The sequence below is a fragment of the Salvelinus alpinus genome, chromosome 8, assembly GCF_045679555.1.
Source record: "Salvelinus alpinus chromosome 8, SLU_Salpinus.1, whole genome shotgun sequence".
NCBI classification, from domain to species: Eukaryota; Metazoa; Chordata; class Actinopteri; order Salmoniformes; family Salmonidae; genus Salvelinus; species Salvelinus alpinus.
In genome coordinates, this window is record NC_092093.1 from 72,993,768 (window position 1) to 73,004,914 (window position 11,147).

The 11,147-nt window shown below is 41.2% G+C and overlaps 1 protein-coding gene across 2 annotated transcripts in view; it reads right to left on the reverse strand.

Annotated features, from left to right (window-relative positions):
• arhgap29a (Rho GTPase activating protein 29a) overlaps window positions 1–878 on the reverse strand; it is a 79,151-nt gene extending 78,273 nt beyond the window's left edge. For both annotated transcript variants that reach the window (XM_071414995.1, XM_071414994.1), the window contains exon 1: window positions 719–878. The gene's annotated coding sequence lies outside the window, so the exon portion shown is untranslated. The remainder of the gene's footprint in view (window positions 1–718) is intronic.
• Between the last annotated feature and the right edge of the window lie 10,269 nt (window positions 879–11,147).

The window sequence follows — 11,147 nt, forward strand, 5'->3', positions numbered from 1 at the left end:
GGACAACATTTTACACACTTTCTCGTAACATTACCCCTGTATCTTTCATCCAAATTATCTGGCCTAGCTAAGAAATTCAGAAGTTTCTGCACCTTGTAGCCAAAAGCAATATCGTGGAAGCTATTCTGTAAATATAGTGGACCAAACTACCAATTACTTCACACTGGAAGAAGTTAAGCTAAACTAAATATAGTTTACGTTACAAAAGTTACTTTGAAAAAGTAGATCATAGGCCTACATCCAGGTCTGATGCTGAAAAAGAAAGGACATTATTGCCTACTTAAACCATATTTTCTCTTCTTTTTGCAAAAAAAAGTACTATGTCGTTCCAGCAGTTAGCTACACTGTTACATGGCACACACAAAAACTATTAACGTTAACTACTGAAAACACTACCAAGATTAGAATTTAGTTAAACTACCACGAAGCTACAGCAAAATGTAACGTTAGTTAAATTACTAGTTGCACTGTAGTTCACTACTCCCCAGCACTGGCCAAAAGTCATTCCATTGCTGAGATTACACGCATTTTATTCTGTTTTGTTCTTTGTATTTTGCTCAATATCTAACCAAAATAACAACGTTTTCTCCGTATAGAAGTAGAAGTACTAATCTTCTTCACCTCTCTAGGTGCCTATATGGATGCAATGGTTCACTCAATCAAAAAATGATAGCCGCCACATAGAACAGTCTTTCATCAAATGCAGCAACCCACTCACCTGCTGTACAGTCCTGAAACATTGCACCTTCAAAAATCCCCGCTATCGTAGATTACAGAATCCAGTTATAGGTTATGTCTTTCTTTCCTAAACATCTGTGAATGACCATCTACAACAGTTTCCGAAATTGGAATTTTGGGATCGCCGCCGCTCAGCTCACTCTCAGGCACGAATTTCCTCCTCCTCGTCTCACGTGACATAGTAGGTAGGCTAACTTGTGATTGGTTGTTCTAGGCGTCTTGTAACGAAGAGCTTTGGGTCCCCTGCCCGTAACAACAGGTGTCCAATATTTTGATGCGTCCTGTACTCAACCTGTAATCTTTCGGGTCTATGTTCAATATTGGTATCGTCTCACTCAAACTGAACAATAGGCTTGGAGGGAGATAGATGCATTGTTTAATTTCCCCCAATAAAAACGAACATGTGAGGCCTATACACTGTAATAGGCCTGTATGGTGTTGTGCGTTATTCAGTTAAATGCTGCAGGGCTACAGTAAAATGGTTGTATTATTTGGCTACATTTAATGTCCATCCCTATCAGCTAAAATAAGAATTGAAGAAGACTAGGCTACAATATGTATAAGAGTATGGTCTTGGCCTTGTCAGTATTTCTACCTACTCAGTGGCTGGGAATGCCACCTTGTGAGCAGAAGAAACAGTTAAAAGATTGGTAGAGTTTTTTTGGACCCAATCAACTCCATAGCCCTTTAATCCACCCAGTGGTAGTAGTGTGCTGACGCACTGCACTCATACAGTCAGAATAACAAGATTCATACCATATTCGAATTTGGATCCACTCCATTCCTATCCCCTGATGTTGGTGCCAAACTCAGACTGCAAATGTTTGCTGTTCGTTTATGTTGTCAGCGTTTTGAAACATGATATTCCTACTATTAGACATCTTCCACATTTAAAGGTATATACAAGATCACACACGTGGGTAATATGTTAATACTGTTTATTACAGTTTAAAGTTAGTCTACTGTACATATCGCTGACTGGATAATATATTTTTATTTTACCTTTATTTTATCAGGGAGTCAGACTGAGACCAATGTCTCTTACAGACGAGCCCTGAATTACATAAATGACAGAAAAAACACAAATCAAAATATAACTACAAGATGCAAGCAGAAAGAAAAACATGGTCATAACATAAACCCATTCATCAGTAATAAGGTCCTCAGTCAGCTTGCTGAATTGCCCTACAGACACCAGAATATTTTGAAGATTGTTGCACAAATAAGGTGCAAGAAAACTAAAAGCTGATTTACCTAAATCAGTAGAGACCAAAGAAATGTCCAGAGTTAGCCATCCCTGAGACCGGGTGTGGTAACTCGTATGTCTACAGTTTAGTAATGATGTTAGGTACAGTGAGACTTTTTGTAAAATGGCTTTATAAATGAAAACATAGCAATGTATCAACCTACATGACATTAAAGAGGGCCAACCAACTGTCTGGTAGAGAATGCAGTGATGAGTACTAAATTGTCTCCCGTAATAAAGCGCAGTGCGCTATGATAAACTGCATCTAACGGCTTTAATAAAGTGGCACCTGTGTTCATTTGGATGATGTCGCCATAGTCTAGGACCCATAGGAATGTTGACTGAATAATTTGCTTTCTACTACGCAGGACCTATTTCTATAGAAGAAGCTTGTTCTTTGGAACATCCTAATGTCGTGTAACTATCCATGGGACTTAGGATAGGCTACACAATAGTGCCGAGCTGGAAATTCTGATCTGTTTCTAAGCCAAGGTCAGTTATTTGAACTATCCCCTCTACCCCACAGACCTATGCTCTCACTCGTCAGCTATGACACACTGCTCTCATTTGTTCCCTCCCCACTACCAAAGATGATCTATTATATTATCAAGTGACCGCTCTAACAATGGGAATACATGTTCTCAAAGATGGAAGGCAGACGAGAGGAGGCAACACCAGGTTGGATCATTTTAGCCAATAAAAGGGTAGATACGCAAGTGAACAACCAATGGTGGAAAAAGTACCCAATTGTCATACTTGAGTAAAAGTAAAAGTCACCCAGTAAAATACTACTCGAGTAAAAGTAAAAAAAATATTTGGTTTTAAATATACTTAAGTATCAAAAGTAAATGTAATTGTTAAAATATACTTAAGATTAAAATTAAAAGTAAAAGTATCATTAATTTCAAATTCCTTAATAAGCAAACTAAACGGCACCATTTTCTTGTTTTTTTTATTTAGCTACACTCAGACATAATTTACAAAAGAAGCATGTGTGTTTAGTAAGTTCATCAGATCAGAGGCAGTGTCCATACTAAAATCCCTTATTTTCTTGGACAGATTTTGGACGGAAGTAAACCCTCTCGCTTCGCCTCTTCTGGGATTGACAGTATAGCCACTACCCATCATGCTAATCGATGCTCACGAAGGAGAATGGTGGAAGCAGATACTGAGTTTGAATCTGATGGCGCTAGGCAAAGATGAGAGTGAGAATGAAGGTGATGAGAATACTGGATGAGCTACAGTCGCTAAACGACAGATAAAGGGAGCTAAAATCACAGTTAAAATGCAGTCAAGTAAGCCTACTGCTCATGGCGCAACTACTTCACAGTTAAAGTAGTAGGAGTGCAGTTCGAGGATATGAAGATGCACATGGTGAAGAAAGTGGTGGGTACTGTGGAATCTGGGAGGGTGACCAGAAGTGTAATTTCTTCTTGGCAGAACAAAAGGCACCAATCAAGGGCGTGATTTCTGGAGTCTCTGTGGAAGTCCGGGTTGAGAAGATTAAAATTACTGGTGAAGTTGGGGCTCGACGATTGACGCGTATGTTCATTGGAAAGAAGATAGCTAGAACGTGTTACTGTTTTTTGAGTCTCTCCCTACACATGTCAAGATGGGATGATGACGTTGAATGTTGCAATTATGGTGGGAAGCATGGACATGAGTTCCCTGAATGTCCTGTAAGGGTGAAAGAGGCAGAGATAGCTAGAATAAGAGCTGTTCAGTGTGTCTGTCTCCTATGCCAAGACAGCGAGAAAAGTTAAAGAATATTCTAGTGCTTCTGTTGCCATGGAGACACCACATTCCAGTGCTGTGGGTGCCATTCACTAGGTGCAGGACCCAGGTACCCTTGTCTTGAAGAAAAGGGGGCATTTTGGGGCATTTATTGCTATGGTGAGAAACTGCACTGCAGGAGTGGATAAGAACTCAAGAAAGATCAATATCATTGTATCTGCAGCTGAACGCTTCTTGAGAATGAAGGATATAATGGGTGAGGAGCTGCATGGTGGACTGACTGCAGCAGCATCCTCTCAGGCCCCTGGACCTGAGTAGAGCTCTGAGTGGATTTTATTTAATTTTTTATATATTTTTTTATAATTTACTGAATATTCGAAACATACAATATACTTGTAGTAAAGCTGCTCAATAACGACATCATACCAGTCATCCAACAGATTCCCATTCAGAGCGACACACAGAAGCATCCAGGGTCAATGCCCTGCTCAAGGGCATGTTGACCGATCTACCACCAGGCCAAAAAACGTGAACCCGAACCCTCCAAGCTCCCCCCACAGTTCCCCAATAGCTGTCCCTCAACCATTCGAGACCCCTACCACAGCCCCCCCCGGAAGAAAAATAAATAAAAATACAAATCATTCCATTCCCCACCCCAAAGAACCCCCCAATGCACCAACAACCAAGATAATTAACTAAAAGAAAACAGGAAAAGACAGAAGAAAACAGCAAACAACAATGCAAAAAAAAAAACAATACATAAATAAATTTAAAACAAAGGACATCAAGGAAAACTAAAAGCATACCAGCAAAGCCAACTGTATATGTTTGTGTGCATGTCTAGCACTATTACATGTATGTGTGTGTTCTTGTATGTGTTTATTTGAATGAGAGTGTGTGTATATGTATGTGTACAAACACCTGCACGGCATTAGGCAAACCGGCATTAGTTGTAAAAACACTGCCACTTAGTGTCATTCAAATGTACTTTTTATTATGTTTTATTTTGACCATTTAAAAAAAAAAATACTTTTATCTTTGACCATCACTCTATCTCTCACACAGCAACTCCACTCCCACTTGTCTCAAATTCCACATACCAACCCTCAGCTTCCCTCAGCCCATCCCATCTATCTCTGCTGGCCACCCACTTCGGGTTTCTACACAACACATATCTTTCAACTATGCTGTGATGTTTAACATACAATTTCAATCTATCTAATTGAATAGAATCCACAGATTGCGAGTTGAAGATAAATACTTTAACTAAGAGTATTAGTATATTAGTAATTGACTGACCCGGTCTCTCCAGATCTCCTAACAGTACTATTTCTAGGGTCAATTTTAGATCAATGCTATGCATTTTCAGCCATTCCTGAACCTGAGACCAGAAACAGGCTACCTGAGGGCAATACCAAAATAAATGGTCTATTGATTCTGTATCCTCACAACAAAATCTGCAGAGCTTCGATGATTTTATGCCCCAAATATTCAACATTTTGTTGGTGGCAAGAATTCTACATAATATTTTTAGCTGAAAAGCACGAAGTCTTGAATCTTGCGTTGTTTTATATATCAACTCATACCCTGTACCATGGAATCGGTACATCAAAAATCTCTTCCCAACTATTTTGCAATCTGTATGGCACAGTTGTCAATATCCTGGTCCTCAAATGAAACTGGTATACTTTCCAATTTATGCTATTTGTATTCCCCCGCCAGTTTTGATCCTTTATATTGTACAGACAGACCAGTTCCCTGCCAGGCCAAATGTGATAACTGCATGAAGAACATAACTCCACCATTCTAATTTACAATATCATTTAAGAACAAAATACCCTTTTCAAACTTCTTTCCCATAAATACTGGTATTTTATCAACCAGCACATTTGAGTTCAGCCATAATATTTGTTCTATCTTTTCAGGGGGATGAAATTGAAATTGTAGCCAGCTCTGAAATGCTTGTTTGAAAAAGTGTAAAGTGCTCTGAGTGTATTTTGAAGTTTTTTTGTTTTGTTTTGTGTTTTGTTTTCAGGTGTTTGAGTGGATTAAAAGTTTTAGTTTATTGCCCCTCTTGTTTTTTCTCGCATCCAGTAGAGAGCAGCAATGCACCGTTTCCAGTGATGTCCTCCCTAAAACCCGTTTTGCCAACATAGCGAAGTTGTCGCTAGATTTCAAAAGTTTTCAGAGCCCTCCAGCAACTTTTATTGGTAAAAGAGTATACAGTGTCACTGTAAGTCTGCCACAGCGGCTTTGGGTTGATTTTGCGACTTCCCTGTTTGTGTGTATGTGGCCGCCTGGCTGAGTTCTGCTGGACTGCGTGAGTGCACCTGTCACTTGCGACCCTTCCCCCGCCTCTCTTCTCTCTCCACTCTCTCCCCCGCCTCTCTCCTCTCTACTCTCTCCAACCACCTCTCTCTTCTCTCCACTCTCCATTCTCTCCCCCAGCTCTCTCTTCTCTAAACTCTCTCCCCCGCCTCTCTCCTCTCCTCTCTCTCTCCCCCGCCTCTCTCTTCTCTCCACTCTCTCCCCCACCTCTCTCTTCTCTCCACTCTCTCCCCCGCCTCTCTCTTCTCTAAACTCTCTCCCCCGCCTCTCTCTTCTCTCCACTCTCTCCCCCGCCTCTCTCTTCTCTCCACTCTCTCCCCTGCCTCTCTTCTCTCCACTCTCTCCCCCGCCTCTCTCTTCTCTCTACTCTCTCCCCCACCTCTCTCGTTTCTCCACTCTCCATTCTCTCCCCCACCCCTCTCTTCTCTCCACTCTTTCCCCCGCCTCTCTTCTCTCTCCCCCGCCACTCTCCTCTCTACACTCTGTCCCCCGCCTCTCTCTGCTCTAGCCTCTCTTGGCCAGGGGGGATGGGGGGACATGCCCCCCCCCCCCCCCAATATTCAGAACAGGTTGTGGGCGTACCCCAACAACAGAATGGTGTAGGTGTATACCAGTGGTCGCTCCTCAGTGGAGGAATGGGAGGACCATCCTCCTCAGTGAATTTCATTAAAATTGTGAAACATAAAAAAAGTTATCCTTTTTAGATAAAACTAAACTAAATACTTTCACGTTAACAAATAATTTATTAAAACACAGTTTTGCAGTGAAGGTCTACAGCAGCCTCATCACCACTCTGTAGGGCAGCACCATGGTATAACAGGAAGACTAGGCTAGTTTCCATCCTCCTCTGGGTAAATTGACTTCAATACAAAACCTAGAAGGCTTGTGGTTCTCACCCCTTTCCATAGACTTACACAGTAATTATGCCAACTTCTGGAGGATGTCCTCCAACCTATCAGAGCTCTTGCGGCATGAACTGACATGTTGTCCACCCAATCAACGGATTAGATAATTAATCTAGTACTGAAAGCATATGCTACAGCTAGCTAGCACAAAATGTGGTGCCTAGTTGACTTAAAGAGAGAGAAAGACAGTAGTTGAACAGTTTTGAGCGAGCTACTGTAGCCATATTTCGTATTGTTTTCACTTTCACTTTCACTTACTTAGCTAGTGAATGCAGCTAACTAGTTTAGCTTACTCAAACAGAGAGGGATGCTATGTTAGCTTGCTGGCAATGGCTATCCAACACTGAAACTCTTCCAAGTCAAGGTAAACTTATGGTTTTATTAATGTATTGCCACCAGGGCCCGCCAGTGTAACTCCTAAACTGCTTGGAGACTATACTACTGCATGATTGCACCGGGTTTACTAACACATTAGTTCTCGAAGCTATGTTGACAACGACATTAGCTAATATGGTGACAACAATGTAGGCTGTGTGTAGTGGTTAGCGGCTATGATATGAAGGTTTGGCTTGAAAAGATTTTTTCGCCTAGGATCCTGCTGTTTGTATGTAGCTGCTATGAAAGTGACCTGTGTTTGCATGTGATCAGGGGTAAATTCATTCCGCCAATTCTGTTGAGAAACGTTTCTTAAACAGAAGCAAACGTAACGAAACGGTGATAAACATACCTGAATTTGTCCAATCGAATCTCTGACTTGCAACTGTTGGACTAATGATTACACCCTAGATCAGCCAGGTGCAGGCAAGAGTGTGTAAAGCAGTATTGAATGTGTCAATGTCTGTCACCTTTATTTCTCAAATTACTTTGTAAACGTTCATTCATAGGCTAGGTTGTAGCAACCTCATGATGGGCATAGGGAAAAATGTAGTAGCCTAAACCTATCCATGTTACATTGAACTGGGTGAATGGAATTTGAATGACAGTCATCCAATATACTGTAATAGAAATAAGGCCATGCTCATAAAAAAAATAATTGTCCTCCCTCATCTTAACCGCCACTGACATATACCTGTCATTCAAAATATGAACGCATGTAGACTGCTGATTGGCCAGCTCATTCTCCTCAGGACGATGACATCATCCTCTATGAGGAAATAGCAAGCATTTTTTTAAAGGTTCGAGGTACAAATTTGAAAAGGTTTTTTTCTCAAATGTATGCACTGACCTCAAATACGAGTATAGGATGAGTCAACAACATTATTTGGGTATGAGTTAACAGAATATGAACTTTTAAAAGTGAGATTTTCACTGTACAATTACTATATAACAGCAAACGTTTCTAACTGCCCAATGGCAAAATGTGTAGAAGTGCAGGAAATTAGCTTTAAAACAGTAGAATGTTTTACAGCAGAATGAATAGGAAATATAGTCAAGACGTTAACAAGGTTATAAATAATGATTTTGAATTGAAATAATATGTGTCCTTCAAACTTTGCTTTCGTCAAAGAATGCTCCATTTGCAGCAATTACAGCCTTGCAGACCTTTGGCGTTCTAGTTGTCAATTTGTTGAGGTAATCTGAAGAGATTTCACCCCATGCTTCCTGAAGCACCTCCCACAAGTTGGATTGGCTTGATGGGCACTTCTTACGTGTCATACGGTCAAGCTGCTCCCACAACAGCTCAATAGGGTTGAGATCCGGTGACTGTGCTGGCCACTCCATTATAGACAGAATACCAGCTGACTACTTCTTCCCTAATAGTTATTGCATAGTTTGAAGCTGTACTTTGGGTCATAGTCCTGTTGTAGGAGGAAATTGGCTCCAATTCAGCGCCGTCCACAGGGTACGGCATGGCGTTGCGAAATGGAGGGATAGCCTTTCCTTCTTCAAGATCCATTTTACCCTCTACAAATCTCCCACTTTACCACCACCAAAGCACCACCAGACCATCACATGGCCTCCACCATGCTTGACAGATGGCATCAAGCACTCTTCCAGCATCTTTTAATTTTTTCTGCGTCTCACAAATGTTCTTTGTGATCCGAACACAAACTTAGATTTGTCTGTCCATAACACTTTTTTCCAATCTTCCTCTGTCCAGTGTCTGTGTTCTTTTTCCAGTCTTAATCTTTTCTTTTTATTGGCCAGTCTGAGATATGGCTTTTTCTAAGCAAATCTGCCTAGAAGGCCAGCATCCCGGACTCGCCTCTTCACTGTTGACATTGAGACTGGTCTTTTGCGGGTACTATTTAATGAAGCTGCCAGTTGAGGACTTGTGAGGCGTCTGTTTCTCAAATTAGACACTCTAATGTACTTGTCCTCTTGCTCAGTTGTCCACCGGGGCCTCCCACTCCTCTTTCTATTCTGGTTAGAGACAGTTTGCGCTGTTCTGTGAAGGGAGTAGAACACAGCGTTGTACGAGATCTTCAGTTTCTTGGCAATTTCTCACATGGAATAGCCTTCATTTCTCAGAACAAGAATAGACCGACGAGTTTCAGAAGAAAGGTCTTTGTTTCTGGCAATTTTGAGCCTCTAATCGAACCCACAAATGCTGATGCTCCAGATACTCAACTAGTCTAATTGCTTCTTTAATCAGGACAACAGTTTTCAGCTGTGCTAACATAATTGCAAAAGGGTTTTCTAATGATCAATTAGCCTTTTAAAATGATAAACTTGGATTAGCTAACACAACGTGCCATTGGAACACAGGAGTGATGGTTGCTGATAATGGGCCTCTGTACGCCTATGTAAATATTCCATAACAAATCAGCCGTTTCCAGCTTCAATAGTCATTTACAAAATTAGTAATGTCTACACTGTATTTCTGATCAATTTTATGTTATTTTAACGGACAAAAAAATTGCTTTTCTTTCAAAAACAAGGACATTTCTAAGTGACCCCAAACTTTTGAACGGTAGTGTATATTATATATTTTTTATGCGCTTGCGCAAATATTCGTTATTACATCATGACATCATCTAGCGACTTCTATTGACAAACGGAGTAACCTAATGTAGCAGGCGTGAAAGAAACACCTGAAACTAGACCCTCTACATCAGTGGTAACCAACCGGACGATCGGCATTCCTAGTCGATCACCAAAAATGTCTGTAAAAAACCCAACAATAAAGCCTTGCGTTCCTATTTTTTGTATTTGTTTCACGTTGTTGGTGGTAGGTGCACTTGATTCAGCAGCCCTAGTGCTGTTGGTGGTAAGTGCACTTGATTCAGCAGCCCTAGTGCTGTTGGTGGTAAGTGCACTTGATTCAGCAGCCCTAGTGCTGTTGGTGGTAGGTGCACTTGATTCAGCATCCCTAGTGCTGTTGGTGGTAGGTGCACTTGATTCAGCAGCCCTAGTGCTGATGGTGGTAGGTGCACTTGATTCAGCAGCCCTAGTGCTGTTGGTGGTAGGTGCACTTGATTCAGCAGCCCTAGTGCCAGGAAGGCAAAGTGTTCCCATTTTGAACCATTTCATGTGTCTGAAGGTAGAATCAAGTGCACTTTTAGGCCTACCGCTGGCCAATCAGATAGCTCAGATCACCGTGTCTGCACGTTTTCCTCGAGCCATAGACTGTAAAAAGAAGCCTCACCTCAAACACACAGCAAAGTTGATACTGCGAGATTTAAAAACTTTCATACAATGACTAGAGAGAGACTCAACGAATACAGCAAAGAGCTGCTATTTTGATGAGTAAGTTCATGTTGAAATTGTTATTCATTACTGTCAACACTTTGTTCAACACTTTGTTCAACACTTTATTAAGCCATAAAATGTGCGTTCTCCCTACTTCCACTCATGCTACAACCAGCACTGCAGCTGCAGTGAATATGTAAATATGCAAAGTGTTGCGTTGTTATTGACAGTGGCTTGTGTCTTTTTTAATATCGAGGAATATTTAACTTTCTCTGGTCATAGGAGTAACAACATGAATTGGTGCATGAGGCAGAAATAATGCAGTCCAACTTGAGTTTCACCATCAGCTGGAAGACTGTGTCAAAGACAGTACAGTATGAAGATGGGCAGAAATGGCAAGTGCTGGTTAAGTGTTTATGTAAAAAGAATGTTTTGGGGGGGGGTTAAGTGAGGAAGAGGATTATTTAAGAGGCTGTTTGAAGAGGTAGGGTTTCAGATGTTTTTAGAAGATGGGCAGGGACTCTGATGTCCTAACATCAGGGGGAAGCTGGTTCCACCATTGG